At 46.8% G+C, this 27,981-nt stretch overlaps 1 protein-coding gene across 12 annotated transcripts in view; it reads right to left on the reverse strand.

Annotated features, from left to right (window-relative positions):
* Window positions 1-26,782, reverse strand: part of KTN1 (kinectin 1) — a 114,705-nt gene extending 87,923 nt beyond the window's left edge. For 7 of the 12 annotated variants that reach the window (XM_048853195.2, XM_048853193.2, XM_048853192.2 and 4 more), the window contains exon 1: window positions 26,661-26,779. The gene's annotated coding sequence lies outside the window, so the exon portion shown is untranslated. Of the gene's footprint in view, window positions 1-26,660 lie in introns of all 12 variants that reach the window. The other 5 variants (XM_048853185.2, XM_048853187.2, XM_048853194.2 and 2 more) reach the window with 3 other exon arrangements.
* Window positions 26,783-27,981: the final 1,199 nt, after the last annotated feature.

Below are 27,981 nucleotides of genomic sequence, written 5' to 3' on the forward strand. Positions count from 1 at the left end.
GAGACCTTTAACACCTAAGACTTAAATGGGTGGACTTTAGATTAAATGGTTTCCCTTTCACCTTCTTTTAGCAAGCAAGGGAGTTGAGAAACAAATCTGTATTTTTTTGCTCTTCAATCCATCGCACTGCAAGGCTGAAGTCAGGTACTGTGAAATGATGCTTCTCTGCCTCAATCTCAAAATATACCAGGTTTCTCCTGTCAGCTCTCACCTGCCTTCATTTCCCTGTCCCGAGGGACCGAGCTGAGAGCACATCAGATTTAAACCAAAGAGAAATTCACTGTGAAGGCTGACAGCCCTGATTTGAGCCTTCCCAGGACCACCACCCCCCATCTGAACAGGACTGCATTGGAGCTACTTTTCCAGCAACAATTGTTCTACCATTAGAGAAGTTCTGAAGACCAGATTCCCCCCCCCCCCCCCCCGACACCTGCACAGAGGCACTGTAACCGAGGGCACAATTTGAAAAAAAAAGGCATTGCCCAGCTGGCTGTGCTAACAATTCTGTTGCTGTGCAATCCTGAAAAGAATTCAGTTCTCTCCCCCAGAGCTGTGTTGCTTCTGCAGGGGCAAGAAGTTGTAAAAAAAATCTTACTTCTTCACTGAAGTCAGATACACAGTAGAGAGGGCAGATCTGCTGAGTGAGAAGGTGGCCCCTTTACACTAAGGGCCTGGCTACACTGGAAACTTCAAAGCACTGTTGCGGGAGCACCCCTGCTGCCGCGCTTTGAAGTGCGAGCGTGGTCGCGCGCGAGCGCTGGGAGAAAGCGCTCCTGGTAATCCACCTCCGTGAGCATTAGCGTTTTAAAGCGCTCTGACTTGCTGCGCTCGGGGGGCGGGGGGGTGATTTTTCACACCCCTGCACCGGCAAGTTAAAGCACTATAATAAAACGTAAGTGCAGCCAAGCCCTCAGCCTTCAGAGTAGAACCACACTCCGTTTAGCTTTCTTGCAGTTTTAAAGTACCACACTGACTACAAATGAATTGCTTTACTCTCACAATAGTCCCGTCCATCTGCTGTGCAATTCAATGGCTTCTGTAACTTTGTTCAGGACATGTTTCGTTTTTTTACAACTTGTTTTCACATTACCCACTAGTTCTGAATTTTGTAAGTAAAACAAAAGCTCGCTTTTCCCAAGGGTCCTTACGTAGAAAGAGTCACTCCACAAAGTTCAACATTAACGCAGGATTATACGCCAAAATAAAAGTAAAGGCTATTAGACTGACAGCCAGAAAGCGGTGGTTAGATTAAAAAGAAGTCTGAACAGCAAGCAGGTTTACCGGCTATATGTACTCCAGTATCTGGGAGTGTTCTAACTTCTGCTCCGACTCTGAATTGTGTGGCAGTTAAAGCCAGAAATAAATTTCATTCAGCTCTCTCGGGTCTGATATTCAAAAATGCGATCCATCTACAACTCCAGCTGAAGTCAATGGGAGCTGCAGCTGTTCAGCACTTCTGAAAATAATCAGGCCATCAGCACGTTCTTATTTGGATAAGCTGTCTGGAAAGTTAAAAAGAAATTAGTGTAAGTGAAGCTGACTTTACCAACTACAACAGCTTGGGTTTATCATGCACAAAAATCATTTACATACATTTAAAACCATTATTTACCCCCCCTCAAAGACAATAATGGCCCTTTCAGATCAGCTGTGGTCTACTGTCTATACTTAGGGCAGGATCCTCCCCTCAGAGCCGCACCATAAACCACTGCACATTGCAGGCTTCTCTTACATTGTCTGATAGTCACCATACAGGACATGCTGAGTACTGCGCATCTAAGGCCTGATCTACAGGTTTTTGTACCAGTATGACTATTTTGGTAAGGGGTGTAATTCTTTTCTGACAATTATACCAGTAGAACCCCTAGTATGGACACAGTTCTACTGGTATCAAGGTGCCTTACTCCAGGAGAGCTTATTCCCCGTCCCATACAGGAATGTGCAATACCCCATTTATACCATGGGAACTGCACCCACACTGGAGGGGTTGTACCATTTTAATTATACGGTTATAGTTAAAGAGGTACAACTTGTGTGTTTAGATAAGCCCCGGGACAGAAGAGTGAACCTGTGACCCTTTGACTGTAAACTGACCTTTATAGAGAGTAACGATAGAGGTGTGTACAACCCACTTGGTTTTAACCATCTTGTTCATGTGACTCCCTCACCCTGACATCCCAAGAGCAAGCATTACTGGTTGTGCCAAATTTCTTTTAAGAGAAATAAAGTTCCATTCTTTCATCCGTATAACTTCGTGCCCAACTCATTCTTAATGGGAGCAGGGAAGAAGCTAGACGGCTGGGCAGCAGGTTAGGGATCAGGCTCAGCCTCTCATCTCTGAAGATTTAAACTCAACTCATAAGGGGGGGGGGAATATTGGGCTTGTACCCTGTGCTACTTTGATGTATAAAGGGCTGAAACGTGTCAGAAGAAAGGGGACTTGTGAGAAATGCAGGGTCTCGCTCACTTTGGAAAACTATGGCTGCCTCGAGGTTTTTGCGCACAAACCTCTCACTGGTGAAGCCTCAATAGCGGGAGCACCAGTGCACACAAGGAGCAGGTTCTATTTATCAGGAGCGGCTCTGAGCAGAGAGGACACAGCGGCATGAACAGCAGTGACAGATTCACTCAAGTGACCCTGCTGTAGGGAGCACATGCCACCTTTCAGTATGGACACAGCGAGACACGACCTGACCTCAGAGACACTGCCATGCTAAAGGGCGAACGCGGAGATCCCCACACAGAGGAACTGTAAGGGATGGAAGTATTTTTTCCAGCTTCTCACAAACGCAATTAATAGGTTTCCACATACCTACAGAAGGGTGGCTGTGTTTAACCACTTGTATTTGACTGACTTGGCTTTCTCTGTTTGCTAATCAACTTTGCTTTAAATTACAGTTTATTTTTTGGTTGTTGGGGAGGTTTGTTGGTCTTGAACTATTCACTGGGGTCTATTTGCCAGGACATGAAATACAAGCTTTGAATCTCTATTACCTGACCTAAGGAGCTCTGTCCCAGGGGCTGGACAAGACATTGCCAACCAGACATGCCAAACCGGTGGGAGGGGGGGTGGTAGAAATGGGGCTTATTGGTGGCTTAATTGGCTTGTGAGTTGCTTGTTGGCTAGTTTTTGGCTTGTAGGTTGTTGCTTCTCTTATCAGATCAGCTACGGCAAGCAGGGGCAAGACAGTCAGGGGTGCACAGGGGGCCCACCACAGTCCCAGACTGCATGCTGGGGGGGATCTAGTCACAGAGTGTTGGGTTCTTAGGGATTGGCTTGTTTTGGCCTCGTTTTGAAATGGGATTAGCTTGATTTTTGGATTATGAAAGTCGGGGTGCTGATTTACCATGTGAAAGCTGGCAACTGTGTTGCCAACCCTTAAAAGGTTCTACCCAGCTGCTGGCTGAAGTAGTAAGAGGGAAATAGAGAAGCAAAGGTTATACTTGACCTTGCAGATGTTAATAAGTTACCCAGAGCACTGTTTATGCCAGCTCTAGCGGCCAAGGGCACATTTACCCAGGGCTCAGTTGCCGGCATTTTCCCCTAAAGACACCTGACCACAAAGCAGTGCCAAGCAGTCCAACAGTGACCATATGTTTGACTCTACAAAATCAAGGTATTGTCCATTCACTTTTAAACAGTTCATGCTTATGCTACAAAAGGCCACATACAACCCCTTTCTTTTTTGGGGGGGGAGGGCGTGGGGGGCAGTTAAGCTGAAGATGGGCGACAGCCTTGAATGAACTTGGGACTTTAACATGGTTTTCAGCAAAATATGTAAACACACATTCCCAGCAGCGCTATACCTTGGAAGCAAGTCTGAAACAAGCACTTAGGTTCATAGAATAGAACCTAAGTGCTTGTTTCAGATTTGCTTCCAAATCACATAGGAAATATATGCTTAGTATGATCAATGGTGCAAATAAGGTTGGGTAACTACACTCATACGTTTATATTTAATAGGCATGAGAATGGAAACAGCCATCTCACTTTCACCACTAATGAAGGAACAGAATAATGACCTTGCCAGTTAAGAATTCAGGCACCCTAGGCCTCGTCTTAGGTTAAATAAAAATCTCTGTACAGCTAGGGTCTAATTTTAAAACTATGCATGCAGTCCTTTATATCCTAGTTTGAAAGGAACAAGGAGAAAGGAAATGACTAATCAAAGAAGCAGTAAATAAATATATTTTGGTACTAGGAAAAAAGAAAACTAGCATGTGTTTTTAATACTCCATACAGGAGGATGCATTGGTCCTGCTTTGATCAGAGGGTTGGACTAGATCAGCATTTTTCAAAGTTCGGGTCGCAACCCAATACTGGGTCACGGCATGTTAGGCACTAGGTTGCTCTGGTCAGCACCGCCAACCAGGGCGTTAAAAGTCCCATCAGCGGTGCTGCCCAGCTAAGGCAGGCTAGTGCCTACCTGCTCCGACAACGCACTGCGCCCCGGAAGCTGCCAGCAGCGGATCCGGCTTCTAGGCCGGGGGGGCCCATGGGGCCCCCGAGCGCTGCCCCCGCCCCAAGCACCAGCTCCACACTCCCATTGGCCAGGGTGAGGGGTGCAGGCTCCAAGCGGCGCTTACCTCAAGCGGCTCCTGGAAGCAACGGCATGTCCCCACTCCAGCTCCTACGAGGACCCACAGCCAGGCAGCTCTGCACGCTGCCCTGTCCACAGGCACCACCCCTGCAGCTCCCATTGGCCACAGTTCCCAGCCAATGGGACCTGCGGGGGCAGCACTTGGGGCAGGGGCAGCGTGCAGAGCAGAAGCCCCTGGCTGCCCTAACAAGTAGGAGCCGGACGGGGGCCATGCCGCTGCTTCCGGAAGCAGCGTGGAGCAGCCCCTGACCCTGCTCCCCAGCTGGAGCGCCGGAGCAGGGCAAGCCCCAGACCCTGCTCCCCAGCAGGAGCTTGAGGACTGGCTTAAAACGGCTGGCGGGCCGGATCTGGCCTGCAGGCCATAGTTTGCCCATTGCTGATCTAGAGGCTCCGAACAGGGCTTCTGCTAATCTGAACTGCACTAGTGGAAAAATTCTAGCTGGTGCTAGAGACAGAGCATCTTTCTTTATCATCATGCCTTCCCCAAGACATTAGTAGAAGGCAGGCAACTGGGAACCACCCTGACTATCATCTCTGCTCTAAGTGTGCAGTGTTGCAAGAAAGCACTCACGCAGTCCAATTTGGGGAGAGGGATGCGCGTCAGTCAAGCGCAAACACGCAGAAGCCGCCTCCAAGGAGAACACACCAATTCTCTCACCCAGAATGCAATACAGACACCAACACTTGGCATGCATCTATACATATGTCATAGAGCCCTGGGACGCAGTTTGTTTTCAGCCAAGAAATGGCTTTCATTTCCACTCTGCCTGAAGGTGTTTGTCTAACTTTCTATCTCCCGTGCCATGCTTTATGCTTGGAAGGAGCTCCCAACAAGAGCCCACAAAGCACTGACCTCCTGCAAATCCTTCCTCAAAACAACTGTGCCGTGAGGCTGCAATAAACTTAGCAACAGCTAAGCAGCTGGTGTGCTGACATGGTTGAGCTAAGGCGGCTCATTCTTACCTGGTGCACCTTTCATCTTTATTGCATCCCACTGTTGTTGTGTCTTATGCTCAGACTATAAACTCTTTGGAGCAAAGGCTATCTGTTATAGGGTTTTACAGTGCTTAGCACAACAAGGTGGAGGCCTCCAGGTGCTACTGCAAAAACAAAAATATTTTTTACGCCAGAACGGCTTTTGAACCCCATCCAGAAACCACCAAAATCCAATCGAGCAGTCCCTGGCCGTGACAGCATGCACGCAGGGAGTCTACTTCATTCATCTGGATATTCGAACTCCATAGCAGGAAATCATCATGCTGCCTCTAGAAGAGATGCTGAAACGTTGCCTGTTTGACTAGGATTGACTATGAGTGTTCCAATCCATCATACTTAAGGATTACAAATTCACCCTTTTTCTAACCCTTGATTTAGGGATCCAAACACATTCATTGTTAAAAGGGGGGGTTTAAAATTGAACTAGAAGCTACAGCAACAAGAGCAATTGTGAGGATTCGGAACCAGACAGCTGACACTATTAAATGTGAAAGGTTTCAGAGTAGCAGCCGTGTTAGTCTGTATTCACAAAAAGAAAAGGAGGACTTGTGGCACCTTAGAGACTAACAAATTTGAGCATAAGCTTTCGTGAGCTACAGCTAAGGTGCCACAAGTCCTCCTTTTCTTTTTATTAAATGTGAAAGTTTCCTACAAACTAATAGTTAGTGGTATCACAATGGAACCAGAAAAGCATTCATTGTCTATCCGACTTCACAGCCAGAGACCCAGAAGCCCAAGCAGGTCTTTGCCCTAGCAATGCAGCATGCTGACCCTGGTCATTTCAGTAACAAGATTTTTCTATTATTTCTGCTCAGTCTGCTGTTCACACAACCACACAAAAAGACTGAGCAACTGACAAAAAAGTGCTTTGTTAACCTTTCCGTGACTCAATGATCCTATTGTTAAACAGAAATGCACGAAATAAGTAACTGACAGCAAACCTCTACAGAAAGAGGGATGTCCCAGCTATCTGAAGTACTAAAGAAGATCTGACCCACCTACCTACCAAGCTACTTTGGAGAGACACAAAATTTTAAAAAGAGTGATTAAGAACCTTTCCTCATTTGAAAGTGAGTACTTGTGGCACCTTGGAGACTAACTAGTTTATTTGAGCATAAGCTTTCATGAGCTACAGCTCACTTCATCAGATGCTCACATAAACTTGTTAGTCTCTAAGGTGCCACAAGTCCTCCTTTTCTTTTTGGAGATACAGACTAACACGGCTGCTACTCTGAAACCTTTCAAATGAGGAAATCACAATTATTAACAGATTGCGTGGCATATTAAACATGGTTTACTGAACCAACACAGAGTTTAAAGAAATTATTTACCCCACAAATATATTATATTTAAGTAGCACAGAGATTTGGGTTTCCCTTAGAAGAAGGGAAACGGGATTACTGCATTAACAAGTAAGTCACTGCAAACAGCATGTATTGAGACAGCAAGCATCTGTTTCACAATTCATCATAACACAGCAGTCATCTGCAAAACCATCTCTGCTTTAACCCCATTTTCAGATCCAACTTTTGAAACATTCACCGTTTGGGCTGAAAATTCTCTTGGACAAGGAGATTAGAGATAAAAATTCCTTCTGCCACTTGAATTATCGGAGGTGAGAACACAAAGTTCTCCATGTTTCTCTAAAAGAAAGTGGTTAGAAATTTTGGAACACACCCAGAGTTCAAAACCCATCTGGAACAAACAATTTTCATTTACTAATGTCTTTGCTAAGTTTTTTAAGACGTGTTTAGATTTCAGATATCAACTACTTGAAAACGGCATACTCAGCACAAGCAGGAAAAGTCTCCCTCAGTTAACAGGTGACCCTTAGTCAGATGCACTGCATAAATGTGCACAATAGGATCATTTGTGGCACCTTAGAGACTAACCAATTTATTTGAGCATAAGCTTTCATCGGATGAAGTGAGCTGTAGCTCACGAAAGCTTATGCTCAAATAAATTGGTTAGTCTCTAAGGCACCACAAGTACTCCTTTTCTTTTTACGAATACAGACTAACACAGCTGTTACTCTGAAATAGGATCATTGAAATAGGAATTTAAATGGCCGATGGAGAAACTTGTAAACTCTGCCGGCAACATCACTCTAGAATTTTTTTTCCTACCCTCTAGTCCACACACTTCCCCTGCTCACACAAACCTAGGAAGTTAAAAGCAAAAATAACCATCTTGATGCAGTGTTAAAGTGGCACCCTATAACAATTCAGGAAATACAAAAATGAGTGTTCCAGGAACAGTGTAAACTTGTCTAGGCTGCATTAAGTACTACTCACTATACCCATTTTTCTTGTTAAGCATATAAATAGTTCTACTCTGAGAAATGCCAATGTAAAAATGGTACCTTACTCAACAGATCCGTTTCCTGTAGGACTCATTGTCAACTAAAATAAGATAAGTTTTACTACTTTTTAACTCCTGAACACACTGCAGAGCCCCACAGCTGACAAACTGCGTTGGATTCTATTCTGCCTCATGTATTAACACATCTGTTAATTAAATTCTGATTGCTGGATCAAATTTTGTCCAGTTACACTATGAAACCCATTTAAAGGAATTGTAAAGATATAAGCAAGAGCAGAATTTGGACCACATCTTTTTTGCTGAAAATATGGTACAAACCAGAAAAGATCATTTGGCCTGGTCATCCCAGATTGAATTTGCACATCTGGAAGTTAGGAAAAGACTCTTTACTTGGAAGCTGAGCAAGTTTGTGTCTCAAGGATTTCCATGGAAAATGCAAACTCTAGAGTTCAGTTTTCCCACAGTATAACTGCCCTTTCATTTTGTATATACTATACAACATATAAGATTATGGTACTTAAGACACCAAGGTGATAAAAGCCTTAGGCTGTATAATGCAGCAGAGTTAAAGCTCTTGGAACTCTGAATTCTCCATTTCCTGAACTTTGATTTAAATGTGTCAATAGAGTAAAAAGTTTCCAAAGTTTAAGGAAATTCCCAAAATTAAGATTTATTCCCACAATGTTAGCCGAAACCAAGTTACACCTCTTACATATTTTACAGGATACACTATATGTAAAATACAGTATGTTTAACTGTGTGCAGCAACATTCACTTGGGAATTTCCCAGTTCATATTCCGTTGCTCATCATGAACATTTTGTTTCCCTAATGAAAGGCAGGGGTGGGAGAATACATACAGGGCGTGTAAATTCATTGACCTAGGCCAATGCTAAAGGCTCCCATCACCAAATCTGAAAAGTCTACAGCATGGCGAGAATGACCTTACCACAGCCATCCATAAAAGGTTTTAAGAAACCAATTGCCTATGGTCCAGGCATCATAAACATGGGCAAGATACTGTCCTTGCAGTTTTCGTTTGGAAGATACAAGCCACTGGGCATTGGTTTCATACAGACCCGTCTGAGAGAGGTGACTTTTCACCACATTAATCTTTGCTCTGTATGCCATACGTTACTGCCTCCATTTCACAGAATCATAGGATGGGAAGGAAGCTCGAGAGGTCATCTAGTCCAGTCCCCTCCACTCAAGGCAGGACTCAGTATTATCTAGTGTTATCCATTCATGATGCATTCTCAAAATATTTGTATATAGGAACTCACTAGATGCGGGGTCTGTACCGTCAGTAGATTGAATCTTAATAAAGACCAGGAATGACCACCTTTACGATGTCATGTCCAGTCAGGAACCAGTGACATATTTCTACAGACTGTAAAGGACTGAAGGACCCTATTCAATGAAATAAAATATTCTTGGCCTCTGACAAATTTCCTTATGTATCACAACTAGAGCAAACTTAAAGGCTGTTTGGGTGACTCCAAATGTGCATTTCCATATTTTCAGAAGGTTGAGTTAAGGTTGAGTCTGAATTTCCCACTAGTCTAATGCTTGTTTTTCCCAATGTTCTGGTAAATCTGATAAGCTGCGGGCAGGGGTTATTTTTTTAATCCTTATTGATTTGTACGCTTAAACTTAACTTCAGATTAATTAAGATTGGTATCTGGGAATACTCAGGATTTTGGAAAACGTTTAAAAAAAGCTCAACAACAGATGTTTAAGTAGTCTGGGTCCTTCCGAGTCTGCCAAGGCTCTCATTCTCCCTGTGCTTATTGTCCCATAATCCTATTAGCAGCTCCACAGGCCATACAACAGGGTTCCCTCTAATTTTTCCCAACCATGTGTGGAATGAATTTTGTTATGTGCACCACTATGAAAGCGATGTGTGACACATCACCTCCATAGTAGTGCACGTAACAAAATTCATGTTGTGGAGGTGGGGCCAAGGGCTTTGGAGCATGGGAGGGGGCTCTGGCTGGGGGTGCAGGCTGTGGGGTGGGGCCAGGGATGAGGGGTTTGAAGTGCAAGAGGGTTCTCCGGGGCTACGGCAGGGGGAGAGAGGACCGCCCCTAGTGCTCTCTCCCTGCAGCAGCACCTGGGCTGCTGGGGGTGGGGGGGAAAAAGAGGCACCTCTCCCAGAAGCAGGAGTTCTGGGGCTGTAGGATAGGTGCCCTTCTCCCAGCCACAGCAGGTCCGAGCCCAGGGAGGGACACCCCAGCTGCATCTGGGTTCGGGCCGCTCTGGGGTCGGGCCAGGCCGCGCCTGGGGCCAATCCGGCTGCACCACCCTGGCAGGTCCTGGCCGCAGGCTGAGCGCCCTAGCAGGTTGGGGGCTAAGCTAGGTGGGGGACAGGTGCCCCTCCCACAGCCGCGACAGGTCTCCGGGCGGGTTCCCTGAGCACCTGTGAGGCACTAAATAAGCTGCTGTGAGGCCAGGCAGCTTACAGGGAATTTAAGGCTCAGGTCCATCCATTCCATGCTTACCCAACCAATATCTCCAAAATTCCCCCACCGTAGATTTACTCAATGCTGGACATGCCACTGAAGTTCAAAAATATAGTCCCGCACATCACATCTCAACTAGGTGAATCTAAACCAAATTGCCTGCCATTTTTTGTGGCACACTAAGAACAGTTCCTGATGATCTTGTATTTAGTGAAAAAGTCTCTGGCCACAGATTTTCACATGCAAGATTTGAAGTTGAAAAGGTTCCAAAAATTTATTTGTGGAGGGGGGCAGAAGGAAGGGCAATTAAAAATGGAAGTACACTACCCATAATATACACCATCTTTCAGACAGTCATGTGACAGGACAGCTGCCTAGCCAGCACATCCATTTGGCGTAACTGAAACTGCAAAATAGAACACATAAACGGTAACTGTCATTTTTAAGAGGGCCTTGAGATACATTCTAAATCTCACTGAACCCATGTATATTTTAAGGTGCAAAAAAGCAGAGAGAGCTGCTCAAATCACAATTAGAATGGTGTACTACGTAGGTAGACAGGACTAAATGATTCTGCATTTTGTAGACTCTACCCTATTAAGGAGACACTAGCCTTTTTTTTTTTTAATTTTATTTATTTAATAAAGAAGCTGTTTTAGACACACACATGCACTAAGCTGTGAAGAGGTTTCCTAAATTTAGCATGCAACCCGAACCTGATAGCGTATCACAGGCTTCAGATATGAAAATGACCTTATTAAAAAGTAGTAGAGAGATGTAGGTACTTCTCATTCAATTTCTCCAGGAAGCCTGCTGCTGCATTAAGTAAAATCATAATTGAGACCCATCTGAGAAGTTTTGCCATCAACTAGAGCAGTGGTCTCTAAAGTTTTTAAGCACAAGCTCACTTTTTGAATTTAAGTGCAAACCCAGGAGCTACCCTGCCCCTTCCCCGAGGCCCCACCCCTTCCCCGGGGCCCCGCCCCCCCACATCACTTGCTCTCCCTCACCCTCACTCACTTTCACCAGGCTGGGACAGGGGGTTGAGGTTCAGTAGGGGGTGCAAGCTCTGGGTTGGGGACGAGGAGTTTGGTTCATGGGAGGGGGCTTCATGCTGAGCCTGGGGCAGGGGGTTAGGATGCAAGCTCTGGGAGGGAGTTTGGGTGCAGGAGGCAGCTCTGGGCAGGGGCAGTGTTGGGGTAGAGGAGGGGGTACTGACTCTGGGAGGGGGATCAGGGCTGGGGGTTTGGGGTGCAGGCTCCAGGAGGGGGATGGGGTCCAGGCGGGGGGGGGGGGGGCCGGGTTCGGGATGCGAGCTCCCACCAGGCAGTACTTACCTTGGGCGGCTCCTGGTCAGCGGCGCAGAGGGACTAAGGCAGGATCCTTGCCTGCCCCAGCCCCATGCCACTCCCAGGAGCGGTCAACACACCCCTGAGGCCCATAGGGGGAAGGGGGGAAGTACATGGCTCCAGGTGCTGCTCCTGCCTGCAGGCACCACCCCCACAACTCCCATTGGCCACAGTTCCCCATTCCCAGCCAATGCGAGCTGCAGGGGCGCTGCTTGCAGGCAGGAGCAGCACGCGGAGAACCCTGCCCCACCCCAGAAGTCACAGGGGCGTTCTGGTCACTTCCAGGAGCTGCATGGGGCTGGGGCAGGCAGGCAGGCAGGGAGCCTGCCTTAGCCGTACTGCACCACCAAACTTTTAGGGGCTGGAGATCACAATTGACTGGCCGAGGCTCCGCAATTGACGGATTGATCCCAATCTACGGCTCAGTGACCACTGAACTAGAGCTTCCAGGACTCGAAGGATGCTGCTTCAGACTTGCTTTTTATTTTCTTCCCTACTTTCCAAGTTCAGGCAGTGTCACTGAGCAGCCCTCCCCCCAACTATCAGTTCCCACCAAAAGAACAAGCAGTTTACACTTTGGACTTTGAAAAACAGTGTTTCCCTGCAGCCTGATCTGTTGAGCATCCACTTCATAGCTGAATGTCAACTATTTACAATACTAACAAGGAGATTAGGGAGAAAGTAGCATAGTCCTTCCTATCACGCCTCAGCATTGATGCTGCACATTCCTGACAGGTATTTGTACAGACACTTGATACCAAAGGATATGGTCCTCCCACTTAGTTTAAATGCTTCAAATAGGATACACTAGTAGTAGCAGTATGTACTTTCAAACCAGTAGAAACTTCATGGGCAAAGGAACCAGAGACAACCAGCCCCTCCGCTTCCCCCAGTGGCAAAGAGCAGCCCATTGTGACCCCTGGTGTGCAGCCAGAGCACTGCCGGGCTCAGGGGATCCCCAGATGCCGGAATGAGCTTTAGGGGCCGCAGGCAGCTGGGCAAAATTTAAAGTCATTCCAGTGGTGCTCTAAAGTATGCTGGGGGCTGGGATCATGAAGGCACAAGAGATGCCCTATCCCCCTCCCCTACGGCTGTGAGTTTTTAAGTGTACCAATGCATAGGTGCCACAAACAGCAGGACAAAGACAAGTTTCTTGATACGATCTGAGTCAGAACCACTGCCTGGCACTAAGATAATATGATTTGCTCACAAGGAAGTTGAGTTTTATAGCAATAACAAAATAATGTTTGAAATGGCTTTGGGGAGGACAGACAAGGGAGAACATCATCTGCTTTTCAGGAGCAGGACTGACCTCTGTCCACTGAAGCAGTAGAGATCCCTAAAGGGTGATTATGGGCAGAAGAGTGGCTATTTAAAGACAGTCACTTTCAGGAACCGATCTTCAGTTTCGGATCCCATTTTGGTTTCCAACTGCCTGCCCTGCAAATGCAAAATACCCTTCTACTTGTAAACGGAGCATATTTGATCTGGAAGCCACTGAAATTCAACAGCTAAAATGGAATCATCAGGTCCTACAGGGAGCCACGATAGCATAACATACTTTGATTCACACAAACACCACCCTATACCGGACACCTGCTGACCACTATTCCTACCTACATGCCTCCAGCTTTCACCCTGACCACACCACACGATCCATTGTCTATAGCCAAGCTCTGCGATACAACCGCATTTGCTCCAACCCCTCAGACAGAGACAAACACCTACAAGATCTCTATCAAGCATTCTTACAACTACAATACCCACCTGCGGAAGTGAAGAAACAGACTGATAGAGCCAGAAGAGTTCCCAGAAGTCACCTACTACAGGACAGGCCTAACAAAGAAAATAACAGAACGCCACTAGCCGTCACCTTCAGCCCCCAACTAAAACCCCTCCAACGCATTATTAAGGATCTACAACCTATCCTGAAGGACGACCCAACACTCTCACAAACCTTGGGAGACAGGCCAGTCCTTGCTTACAGACAGCCCCCCAACCTGAAGCGAATACTCACCAGCAACCACATACCACACAACAGAACCACTAACCCAGGAACCTATCCTTGCAACAAAGCCCGTTGCCAACTGTGCCCATATATCTATTCAGGGGACACCATCACAGGGCCTAATAACATCAGCCACACTATCAGAGGCTCGTTCACTTGCACATCTACCAATGTGATATATGCCATCATGTGCCAGCATTGCCCCTCTGCCATGTACATTGGTCAAACTGGACAGTCTCTACGTAAAAGAATAAATGGACACAAATCAGATGTCAAGAATTATAACATTCATAAACCAGTCGGAGAACACTTCAATCTCTCTGGTCACTCAATTTCTGATCTCAAAGTGACTATCCTTCAACAAAAAAAACTTTGAAAACAGACTCCAACGAGAGACTGCTGAATTGGAATTAAATTTGCAAATTGGATACAATTAACTTAGGCTTGAATAGAGACTGGGAATGGTTGATTCATTATAAAAAGTAACTTATTTCCCCTTGTTTATTCCTCCCCCCACCACCCGCCCACTGTTCCTCAGACATTCTTGTTAAACCCTGGATTTGTGCTGGAAATGGCCCACCTTGATTATCATACACATTGTAAGGAGAGTGATCACTTTAGATAAGCTATTATCAGCAGGAGAGTGGGGTGGGGGGAGAGAAAACCTTTTGTAGTGATAAACACCCATTTTTTTCATGATCTGCGTGTATAAAAACATCTTCTGTATTTTCCACAGTATGCATCCGATGAAGTGAGCTGTAGCTCACAAAAGCTTATGCTCAAATAAATTGGTTCGTCTCTAAGGTGCCACAAGTACTCCTTTTCTTTTTGCGAATACAGACTAACACGGCTGTTACTCTGAAACCTTTGATTCTTCTGGCACTCTGAAGATACAGCACAAGGACTTCGGGGACAGTTCAATTCCTGTGGATTCAAGTTTTTGCTCACTGGATGAGGTCTGAAGAGGACTCCCTTCTTTTCAAACTTTTCTTCTGGCTTTAAACTCTGAAGCAAAAGGGTTAGGAGAAAAATGCCTCAGCCAGTGATCAAAGATTAATCCAACAGTTAAATTATCAATTAATGACACTTTTAGTTCCCTTACCCATCAGTCACAACCTAGCCGAATCCTGGAGCTATCCCAGAATAACTGTGCCTCGTATGATTGCTGAGTCATCTTCCTTGGCACCTAAAGTCACAAACAGATTCTGACTGCACTCAAATCTTCCTGCGAGCAATGGAATGCTGCTGATATACTGCAAACATCTGGAAGAATGAGTGCAGGCAAAAGCACACTGCTCCAGGGAAAAAAAGGGCCAGCACACTCCTTAACTGAGTGATAGGAGTGTCAAAAGATATAGTTACTATCACTTTCTAAATACTCAACAACTTCCTTCCTATGTTCTTGTATAAATGCAGTAGACCCCTTACCATACAATGCACAGGATTGACCTACACTGGTGTGTCACTCCCCAAGACAAGCGTCCTGGTATTGTGCTAGAATCTCCCAGCTGGTCTTTAAAAAAAAGAAAAGTTATTCTCTCGTCACTCCTGTCCTCCAAATTATTATTATTACAGCAGCACCTAGGTGCCCCAATCATGGACCAGGGCCCCATTGTGCTAGGCACTGTACAAACCCACAACAAAAAGACAGTCCCTGCCGAAAGACTCAGAGAAATGCAGGGCTGGAAGGGATCTTGAGAAGTCATCTAGTCCAGCCCCCTGCACTGAGGCAGGAAGAATTATACCCAGACTATCCTGACAGGTGTTTGTCCAACCTGTTCTTAAAAACCTCTAATGATGCAGATTCCACAACCTCCCTTTGTAACCGGTTCCAGTGCTTAAGGATGCTTATAGCTAAAAAGCTTTTCCTAATATCTAACCTTGCTGAAGATTAAGCAGATTACTCCTGGTCCTACCTTCAGTGGGAATGGAGAATAATTGATCAGCACACTATTTATAACAGCCCTTAACATACTTGAGAAAAGAAGGCCAAGAGGAAGCCTAATATGTCTTCAAGACTAAACATGCCCTCTCTTTTTAAAAAAAAAAAAAAAAAAAAAAGTCACCCTTCTCCTCATAGGTCAGGTTCTCGAAATGTTTCATCATTTCTGTGGCTCTCCTCTGGACTTTCTCCAATCTGTCCACATCTTTGAAGGGTATGTCTGCACTGCACATCTGTCAGCAGCGTGTGGTGTACATATCCATGTAGCCCCCCCTAGCATGAGTAACAGAAGAGTAACCGGAGAAGCCAGCTTGTGCCAGAAGGGTGTGGGTAAGTAAGGTAATACTTACCCTACATGCTCTCTCTTTGCTCAAGCCTTGCCTTCTATGTCTACAGTGCTATGTCACTTTAAACCAACATTCAATTGTACAAGAAATGCTAGAAAAATTGTAGGAGTTTTGGAAAGAAGAGGCCAAGAAATCCAAAACACATGCATAATTGTATTTCTGTTGATCTAACCTATGAAAGAGCTTATGAATGTAGCTTGTAATTAACTTACTCAAGTTGCTTCCAGAAAGCCATCAAGAAACAATCCAATCCTCAAGAGAGCCCGTTCACATTTATTGCATGGGGGAAAGCAGCATGAATCCTGGGTACATATATACCTAGTTGAAAGGACCTCTTTTCCCAACTGTCCTTAGAAATCATATGGGTGTTTCAGAGGCTTCTAAGTCAAGCTTTGTTTTCTTTGGGTTAACGGACATACACTCAATGGCCTGAATATCCACAAATTGGCCTTCTCAACCCTTCCACCTAGTTAATAGGTACAATCTAGAACAGAAAGGAGCTGAAATTCATGCAAGATTGAGGAAACAAACCCAAACCCAGCTTCCTCACAGTGATGCTTTAAGTGACTAACTAGGTTCTAGAGTAACAGCCATGTTAGTCTGTATTCACAAAAAGAAAAAGGAATACTTGTGGCACCTTAGAGACTAACCTTATTTGGTTAGTCTCTAAGGTGCCACAAGTACTCCTTTTCTTTTGACTAGGTTCTGTAACATCAGCAACACCTGTATACTTTAAGGAGAGTATGGGGGGGGTGAGGAAATCACATGAGACATTTCACAGGGATATTTTAAAATTGATTTTCTACAGAAAAATAGGGGGTTGCTGATTTTGAGGGACGGGTGTTGACAATAACCATCAGTAGGCATTACAGATGAACCCAGATAATCCTATTCAGAGTAGATCTAGACACGGGGGTGTCTGGAACCCTGGAGTCTGGTGTCCACTAATGCTCCCAAGGTGAAGCCACACCAGTGGTGGGAAGTTTAAAGAAAAAAGTATGGTGTACACCAAGTTTCGGACTATTATGTGATCCCTGGGAAGAGCCCATTGGAAAGAGTAATTAAGACTGACAACTAGAAATGCCACTGCTTGATTTACTCTTATTTACCAACCCTAACAAAGTTTATTGGACAATCCTGCTGGCATGTCAATGAAAGCAAGGGTGTTAACTGTAAACGCTGCTGGAGGACATTGTTATGGGTAAAAGGGATTAACACCACAATAAGAAGTGTGGCTTGCAAGCACTAGTTGTTTGCAGATATATTACAACCTACAGAAGGTAACATGCACAGTAACCCACAAAATGATGCACAAAGAAAAACACAGGGTGTGTGTCATTTGTCTTCCATAGTCTTTAGAAGTCTTCTGTGGGGAAAAGACTTCACTTGCTTCTCTCCTCCCTCCCACCAATATCAGGGATTCAGATCTTAGCCCTCTAGGATAAGCACGGTAGAGATGGAGAACTGCAGAATTATTAGATTTTTGACATCACAAATAGCAAGGAAGTGATTTATACTGAAACTGTTCAAAACTTCAAGTCAAAAGCTAACCACCACACATGAGCTCCCAACCCACCACAAATAAGGGCCGAGGTAGCTCCCAGTTCATTTCCCTGGGTCCTCCAAAAAGACCACCAGCAAAGACTAGGGAGACTTGATATTTCTCAGGTATAAAAACAAGCAGAAAAGAAACCTTCCAGACTTTCCACACACCCACCACAAAACAACTCCAAACCTCCCTCCCTGTGTGTGGCACTTTAAGGGAAATTACAAACATCAAAATCCTACACTTAAGGTTCAGAAGGAGCAATAAGAGGACTAGGAGGTTTAAAGTTAATTTTAAATAGACACATAATACCTATATTAACAACAACTTAGATCACCAGAACCTCTTCCCCACACACCTACTCTTCCTCCCCCCCCCCCCCCCACTTTGTATTCAGTGACCTTGGGCAAAGATAGACTAGTCGCTCCTCTTTGTAGTTTCACTTTCTGTTATTTCACACACTAACAGGATGCTGCAATGTTTGGGTGGAGAACACTACAAGGGAGAGTAATTCCTTCAGTAACAGAGGGTCTCCATTTAAGATTTTATTAATGCCGTACTTGTCAAAACAAGCCTTTTACAAAGCCTAGCACCTATTTTTAGGGCCTCAGTTGACCTGACAGTGTCCCTTTAAGCTCATTTATAAATATGTATGTATTCATTCAAATATAATCTAATTAAATCACAGCACTCCTGAGCACAGCCAGCAGCAGTGAAGCAATTATTCTGCTGGGCAGTGTTCATGTGCAAAGAATCCAACATAGAAGTTACTTCTAGTTTCCCGTGAACCAAACTCACAATAGAGGAATTACAGGTAATACAGAAGCCTGAAGAAAGAAAAGGAGTACTTGTGGCACCTTAGAGATTCTAAGGTGCCATAAGTACTCCTTTTCTTTTTGCGGATACAGACTAACATGGCTGCTACTCTGAAACCTGTCATAAAAGCCTGAGCAATTCCTGTATTTGTTTTAAGCGGGGCCAGGATCTGATCTGCCACTCCCCTTCCCCAACCCAAAACTGATTCTTAATTTTACATGGAGCAGCACAAGGCCATTTCAATGTAGCATGGGTCAGTCATCCAGCCTAGACCAACCAGAAACAAGGCAATCACTGAGTGTTTCAGCAGGAAGGGGGCAGCAGAGAGGAATAGTTCTATCTATCTTTTGAAACCATACTCTACAGTCTGGTGGTTAGGGCACTGGCCTGGGATGTGGGAGTTCCAGATTCAAGTCTCTGCTCTGCCTGAATCAGAGTGATCTGGGATGGAAAAACTCTCCTCTGAATCCTACTTTCTATCAACTTGCACATTTTAACGTGGCCAAGAACTATTTCTAAGACAACAGCGCTAGTCTGAAAGAAGAGCTGATTTATTTCTGTTGGATGCTGTTTTTACAGCACACAGAAGCATGAAAACGCTGTCAAACATGATCTTCTTGTAATTTCCACCCCGCCCCCACACCAGCCACAATTTAGCACAATCAACGCTTAAGTTTGTAAGTTTTTTGGGACAGGAACAATTTTTGTTCTGTGTTTGTACAGCACCTAGCGCAATGGGGTCCCATTCTACAACTGGGGCTAGAGCAATACAAACAAACAGTAATAGCAAAGTTTGATTTGTCTGGAGCAGATAGTTAGATCAGCAATTCACAGTCTTACTGGCCTCAACAATCACACAGTTAAGTCAGAAACATACATTTTGAGGGCCCCATTCACCTGGTGGGCATGTGACTTTACAGAAACCATCAAAAATTATGCCATAGTGTCAGTTTGTAAACAGCTCAGTTCTGCTACTTTTTGCCACTACCTGAGGAAAAGTTAAAAGCCAGAACATGTACATAGATTTCCCTTAAATATTTATAACACTTTGGATACATCACATGCAGGAGTATGATTTTACTTGATTTGCTAAATATTTACTATTGTATTATCTGCCCCACAACTGGAACTACAAGCACCCTGATGGAGCGAAAAGTTGCCAGATTTCAATGCAATTTCCTTATATTTCTCATCTATCCTCCTTTGGAATATTTTATAAGTTTCTATATTTTTATATGTCAACTATTTAACAACTTTTCCAGTGTAAAAGCTTTCACTCTTCAGCTTTCTCCAGCACAGTAAGTCTTCATTTAAAGCACAGACCTAAACAGGACTTTTTCCATACACTCATTGAACTCTGTAAAGAACTGCAGCTTCTAAAAAGTTTTGTTAAGCATCAACTATTGTCTGGTAACCAGGTCTGAGCAGTGACTCAAGTATTTTGACCTATGATCATCTAATCTCAGAAATAGGTGGAGTATGGAACGATGTTAAAAAAAAAAGCTGTTATATAGTGAACTGAATAATCACACTGCTGTATGCAGGCTTGAGCAAGTCCTGCCCTTCCCTTTCAATAATTTTAACAAAACTTAGCCTGCCCAGCTGCTTTATTTAATCCTTCCCCTCCACCTTTTCCCTCACACCACACAAACAATTGAGGATTTATTTATTTAACATTTCTTCCCTCCTCACCTTTTAATCAGAGTTTAAAGCATATTTTAAAGACTGACTAGACAGTTAAGTTTTTAAAAAAAAAAAGCAATAATAAAATTGTCTAGTTAACAAAACCTCAGGTCATTTTCATCCAAACCCACCTTTCCTCACTATGAGTTATATGCAAAAGTTATATTTTAATCATAGCACACAAAAAGCAACATAAGCGTAAGATGTAACAGCAAAAATGTGGTAAAGCCAGTTATACAGCCTGCTCATGGATGGAAACTGCAACCAAATTTAGGCACAGGAGCTCTACAAGGAAGATAATCACTTCCAACCCAAACCCACATAATGTTAGGGATCTACTTTGAGAAAACTGGAACACAAACAATACTTGAAGGAAGGAGTAGTGTACCAACCAAATCTCTTTTTGAGTTTCATGGCAAACACAAGCTTTTTGAGCAACGTTTTTCTTTATCTGTTTCAAACATTTACTAAACTGAAAGTGTGTGTATTCTTATACATAAATACAAAAGTTAAAAGCAATTAGAATGTGAAATAGCAACAATGTGCCTATGGGGAAGGTGCTCTGATAGCACAGTGATAGGTGGCATTACAAAACCCTAAAAAAAAAAAGCAGACAGATGCCTATCACACAGAGCTCAAGCACTTCAGACAAGATACAGTTAAGGACCTTAGTCTTACACAGCCCTTTATAAATATTTTTATAAAGAAAAGTACATCACAAAACGGCCTATACTCTGACCTCCCAATAATCATTGCTGATCTCAAAATACAGACAGCATTGCTTTTGGGAAAGAAATGTAATTATACACTGTCCAGCCTAAAATGCAAGTGCACGTTCATAATATATGCGCTTTTCCAATATAATTATATATACATTATTCTAAAGAAAAAGAACATATTTTTCTAAGATACTGTACTGTCAGTTGATGTTAACTGATAGTTCCCATTTGCTAGTAAGTATAGAGTATTCAAATATCACTATCAAGACAAAAAAATTACAACATAAAAACAACAACGTAAGGGACAGAGTTAAGGTTCGCAAAAAGAAAAGGAGTACTTGTGGCACCTTAGAGACTAACCAATTTATTTGAGCATGAGCTTTCGTGAGCCACAGCTCACTTCATCAGATGTGTACCGTGGAAACTGCAGCAGACTTTATATACACACAGAGAATATTCTCTGTGTGTATATAAAGTCTGCTGCAGTTTCCACGGTACACATCTGATGAAGTGAGCTGTGGCTCACGAAAGCTCATGCTCAAATAAATTGGTTAGTCTCTAAGGTGCCACAAGTACTCCTTTTCTTTTTATTCTCTGTGTGTATATAAAGTCTGCTGCAGTTTCCACGGTACACATCTGATGAAGTGAGCTGTGGCTCACGAAAGCTCATGCTCAAATAAATTGGTTAGTCTCTAAGGTGCCACAAGTACTCCTTTTCTTTTTGCGAATACAGACTAACACGGCTGTTCCTCTGAAACCAGAGTTAAGGTTGTTATACTGTAATGAAATATGCATTTCCTGAAGAGAAATGCATTCATTCTGTGCACAGTAAGGTGTAAGATGTCCTTAACTGTTTATGTCCTTGCTTTTAAATAACTGGGTTATAAAAATGTTTTCGTTATAGGCAAGTGTATATTGTCTCACAGCATCCCTAACTTATTTGCTTTTTTTAAAAATACCAAAGATATCCTCCTCAACCCCATCTTTCTTTTCCATTTTAGAAGTACTTCCCAGTGCAAAAAAATAAAAATTAAATTGGATGCACCAGTCATGATTATTGGTGCATCTGAAGAAGTGGGTCTTTTTTTTAATCCATGAAAGCTTATGCCCAAATAAACCTGTTAGTCTTTAAGCTGCCACTGGACCGCTCGTTGTTTTTGTGGATACAGATTAACATGGCTACCCCTCTGATACTCAGATTATTAAAGTAGTTTGTACCTCTCCAGAGTTAATTAGTTATATTTCACCGTGAAGTACATTTTGTATTTCTCAACTTAGTTAATGGAAACGTATTAGTCTATTTCATATATAGAGTCTAATTCACTAAACAAGTCTCAAAACTAAATGCTGCAGCACTTTGGTTGCTAGCACTGCAAGGAAATTATTTATTTTTAAACAATGTATTAGTTAATTCACAGAATTTTTTTTCAAAATTATGGAAATTGTTTTGAACTGAGTTTGGAGCAAATCTGACTTAAGAGTGTCCTTTTAAAAACATTGTCTTAAATTGCTACAATAAATTCAATTTACTTCGGGGTTTGTCTGGTTTTTTGGTTTTTTTTGATCCCATAGATTTGCATCCAGACTGCTTTGCTGGCTAATTGTTAAAAGAGGAGGGATTTTTAAAGTCATTATTGTTTAAGGCAATGAACTTCTCTTTTTCTGAGGGAAAGTAAGTTAAACTTTCCTCTGATGTTATGAAGAAACAACAGGCAATTTATAAAGCTCTCCAAGATAATCACAGGTTTCAGAGTAGCAGCCACGTTAGTCTGTATTCGCAAAAAGGAGGACTTGTGGCACCTGAGAGACTAACAAATTTATTTGAGCATAAGCTTTCGTGAGCTACAGCTCACTTCATAGGATGCTGTATTTTCCACTGAATGCATCCGCTGAAGTGAGCTGTAGCTCACGAAAGCTTATGCTCAAATAAATGTTAGTCTCTAAGGTCCCACAAGTACTCCTTTTCTTTTTCCAGGATAATCAGTTCTTAAAGCAGAGTTTTATCAATGTTAGTGTAGTGACTAAATGATGATCAATTCTGTACATAGCATGTTTGTTGTACAGCTGTCACTACAGATCAAGAGATGGACCCATTATAGAAAGAGTTATTTCCAAAATATACAGCATAGTAGCTTTCTGTTTTTCTCAGATCTTTAAATATGCTTCCAGAACTTCTAACATTGTCAAGTTTATTTTTAAATCTGTGATTCTGAAGCTTTGTACTAGTTCACTAAGTAATTTTTCTAAGAAGATACTTTAATTAAGTGTGCTCCTGTTGAAGAATAAAAAGCTTTTTAGATTTCCTTATATTATGCATACAGCAAAACATAAGTGCAGAATGTTTGCATTTTGAAGTCTAACTTTAAGAAGCAGCGAGCTAGCATGTCCTCCAAAACTTTCTGTTGTGCACCCCAATTGATGGCAGGGACACCTACTTGTAATAATTCGTCTACTCATCAGCTTATCTGAAACTGAATTTAGCCAAATTACTGCTAGAGCCCCATAAAAGCCGTTCTTAGTTTAGGCTGGACATTCTTAAGACTCAGTTTGTCCCTCCTTCCTTTACATAATGAATTACAGAGGCAGAAAGTACCAAATGCTCCTTCATTTAAAGTCACTCCTGTAAGAGGTGATTATGCAGCTTACTCCTGCAGTCTAAGTAGCTGATCACATTTATTCCTTACAATAATATAAGCAAGGTTTCCTTTCGCTCATTAATTTTTTAAATATAGCGGTTCTTAACATGAGGGAAAAGCAGCTCATTATCCACAGTCATGGCATTCATAAGCAAGATGTCCATACTTGAACTAAATATTTACAAGACAGCAGGTAACATCTTTTAGGGAGATTCAGGGAAAGTGTTTTTGTGAAACATGATGTTTGGGTCAGACTAGTATTTTCCAAGGGCAAAAAATCATCCCTAGCAAGGACGGTTTTGTAATATCCAAAGACGACTGTGTCCAAATGCCATAGGCACTGGAATAGGGGTGTGGCCGCACCCCCAGCTTGAAGGGGTCTCCATCATATAGAGGGTTTACAGTTTGGTTCAAAGGCTCTCAGCACCCCCACTATGCAAATTGTTCCAGCACCACTGTCAGAGGCAAAAAGAAAAGGAGGACTTGTGGCACCTTAGAGACTAACCAATTTATTTGAGCATGAGCTTTCGTGAGCTACAGCTCACTTCATCAGATGCATACCGTGGAAACTGCAGCAGACTTTATATATACACAGAGAATATGAAACAATACCTCCTCCCACCCCACTGTCCTGCTGGTAATAACTTCTCTGTGTATATATAAAGTCTGCTGCAGTTTCCACGGTATGCATCCGATGAAGTGAGCTGTAGCTCACGAAAGCTCATGCTCAAATAAATTAGTTAGTCTCTAAGGTGCCACAAGTACTCCTTTTCTTTTTGCGAATACAGACTAACACGGCTGTTCCTCTGAAACCTGTCAGAGGCAAGGAAATCTCTCCCTTTCTCCCCACACACCCTTCACGTTCAACACTTTTAACACATTTTCAACAAGTTTTAAGGAGCAAGTTACATTAAAATTAAGCTCCCCAAAAAAATCAGAACAGCAGCCTCTTAGGGCCTGAACATGTGAGGTGCTGAGCAACAACTCCTCCCAGGCTACAGTGCATCTCACAGGCTCAGAGGGACTGGAAACTATTTACATCCCCAATCTCCAGTAAGAACAGCATCAGAGATCACAGCTAAGGCCCTGAAATAGCAACAGAGTACAAGACCACATGCCCAATAGACCAGGTTCCTCACACCCCCAACCAGGGAGTGGGGTGGGGGGAAACTAGTAAATACATCACTGAATCACACAACAAAACCCCATTGCATCCCTAGAGGGAAGACTAACCCACCCCCACCCTAAACCCCACAGCCCCGCTGAGAGAGCACCCCTCCTCCCAGTGTCAGACACCAGCAGGTCTGGAACCGCACTTCAGTCCCCTAAGTCCCATGTTCCAACCCTTTAGCCCCATAATCTTAGGGAACCCTCTTCTCATCCCCCCAGGGGCCTCCCTTCTCCACAGGCTGGGCCTCCTCACATAACTATGAGGTTCTTTACACACAGACTCTCCCCTGCACAGCCCCCAATCTCCTTCCCATGGGATATCCCCCAATCCCCCTACAGGGACCCCCACACCCCTCCCCACAGGGACCCCCTCCCCACAGGATCCCCACACAGCCCCCCATGGGATCCCCCTGCACATACACAGCCCCCCACGGGGCCCCCGTACCCCTTCCCCGTGGGATCCCCCCGCACACACACAGAGCCCCCCACGGGGCCCCCCGTACCCCTTCCCCATGGGATCCCCCCGCACAAACACAGAGCCCCCCACGGGGCCCCCCGTACCCCTTCCCCGTGGGATCCCCACACACACACACAGAGCCCCCCACGGGGCCCCCCGTACCCCTTCCCCGTGGGATCCCCACACACACACACAGAGCCCCCCACGGGGCCCCCCGTACCCCTTCCCCGTGGGATCCACACACACACACACAGAGCCCCCCACGGGGCCCCCCGTACCCCTTCCCCGTGGGATCCACACACACACACACAGAGCCCCCCACGGGGCCCCCCGTACCCCTTCCCCGTGGGATCCACACACACACACACAGAGCCCCCCACGGGGCCCCCCGTACCCCTTCCCCGTGGGATCCACACACACACACACAGAGCCCCCCACGGGGCCCCCCGTACCCCTTCCCCGTGGGATCCACACACACACACACACAGAGCCCCCCACGGGGCCCCCCGTACCCCTTCCCCATGGGATCCACACACACACACACAGAGCCCCCCACGGGGCCCCCCGTACCCCTTCCCCGTGGGATCCCCACACACACACAGAGCCCCCCACGGGGCCCCCCGTACCCCTTCCCCGTGGGATCCCCCCACACACACAGAGCCCCCCACGGGGCCCCCCGTACCCCTTCCCCGTGGGATCCCCCCACACACACAGAGAGCCCCCCACGGGGCCCCCCTTACCCCTTCCCCATGGGATCCCCACACACACACAGAGAGCCCCCCACGGGGCCCCCCTTACCCCTTCCCCGTGGGATCCCCCACACACACACAGCCCCCCACGGGGCCCCCCATACCCCTTCCCCGTGGGATCCCCACACACACACACAGAGCCCCCCACGGGGCCCCCCGTACCCCTTCCCCGTGGGATCCCCCCCCGCACACACACACAGAGCCCCCCCACGGGGCCCCCCGTACCCCTTCCCCATGGGATCCCCCCCCCGCACACACACACAGAGCCCCCCACGGGGCCCCCCGTACCCCTTCCCCATGGGATCCCCCCCCGCACACACACAGAGCCCCCCACGGGGCCCCCCGTACCCCTTCCCCATGGGATCCCCCCCACACACACACACACAGAGCCCCCCACGGGGCCCCCCGTACCCCTTCCCCGTGGGATCCCCCCCCGCACACACACACACAGAGCCCCCCCACGGGGCCCCCCCACACCCCTTCCACGTGGGACCTCCCCACACACACACACACAGGCCCACACACCCTCTCCAAGAGGATCCCTCTCCCTGGCACCCCCAAGGCAGATCCCTCCCATGCGCCCCTCCCCCAGCAGCTCAGCCCACGGCACAGGGCTGGGGGCTGCCTCACCCCCCCCCCCCCCCCCCCCACACACACACACACACACACGGGCTCCCCCCGGCCGGCCCGCCCCGCCCCGCGGGGGCCCCCCGCAGCCCGGCCGGAGCGGGGCAGGGTCCGTCCCCCCGCCGGGGCCTAGCCGGGGCGGGCGCTGCGCGTGCGGCTCCCCGGGCGAGCCCGGCCGGCGGCTCCCGCCAGCCCCGCGGCAGCGGGCGGGGAGCGGAGCGGGCCACTCACCCTGCGGCGGGCCCGAGCGGAGCGGAGCGGAGCGGCGGCCGGAGGAGGCGGAGCAGCCGGGCCGGTCCCTGCTCGGCGGCGGCAGCGGCAGCCTGGCAGGAAGGGGAGCGCGGGGCGGGGAGGAGGCGGCGGCAGCGGCACGTCCACGGCGTCTGCCGGCCCCCTCCCGCCGCCCGTTAAAGGCGCAGGGCCGCGGGGCCGGGGGCAGCGCCTGACCCGAGAGCCGCCGTCTGGGACCGGGCCCGCCGGGAGCCGGAGCCGGATCCCCCCCGACACCCTGCGGGGACCCCCCAGCCTGAGATCCCCCCCACCGGGATTCCCCCAGACACGCCCCCCAGGGGGACCCCCAGCCTGAGATCCCCCCCACCGGGATTCCCCCAGACACGCCCCCCCGGGGATCCCCCAGCCTGAGACCCCCCCACCGGGATTCCCCCAGACACGCCCCCCCGGGGATCCCCCAGCCTGAGACCCCCCACCGGGATTCCCCCAGACACGCCCCCCAGGGGGACCCCCAGCCTGAGACCCCCCCACCGGGATTCCCCCAGACACGCCCCCCAGGGGGACCACCAGCCTGAGATCCCCCCCACCGGGATTCCCCCAGACACGCCCCCCAGGGGGACCCCCAGCCTGAGATCCCCCCCACCGGGATTCCCCCAGACAAGCCCCCCAGGGGGATCCCCCAGCCTGAGATCCCCCCCACCGGGATTCCCCCAGACACCCCCCCCCGGGGATCCCCCAGCCTGAGACCCCCCCACCGGGATTCCCCCAGACACCCCCCCAGGGGGACCCACCAGCCTGAGACCCCCCACCGGGATTCCCCCGACACGCCCCCCAGGGGGACCCCCAGCCTGAGATCCCCCCCCGGGGGACCCCCCAACCTGAGAACCCCCAACGGGATTCTCCTCAGACGTCTCCAACAGGGATCCCCAACCTGAGACCCCCTTACTGTGATTCTCCTCACAGGGACCCCAAGCCTCAGACACACACACCCCTGCACTGGAATTCCCCCAAACTCTCCCCATGGGAATCCCCAGCCTGTGAGGATTCTCCCCAGATACCCCCCTAGATCCCTGCCCAGGAGGATCCCCCAGCCTGAGACACCCCTGTACAGGGATTCACCCCAGACACCCCTGGAATCCCACAGGCTGAGATCCCGCCCATGGGGATTTCCCCCAGACACCCCCATAGGAATCCCACAGCCTGAGACACTCCCTACCATGTTTCCCCCAGGGAGCCCCCAGCCTGACACCCCCATAATGGGATTCCCATGCTATGGCATATGGGGGCCCCAGTGTTCTGCAGAGCCATATCTGTGTCCACA

This window comes from Caretta caretta, chromosome 6, assembly GCF_965140235.1.
Source record: "Caretta caretta isolate rCarCar2 chromosome 6, rCarCar1.hap1, whole genome shotgun sequence".
Lineage (NCBI taxonomy): Eukaryota > Metazoa > Chordata > Testudines > Cheloniidae > Caretta > Caretta caretta.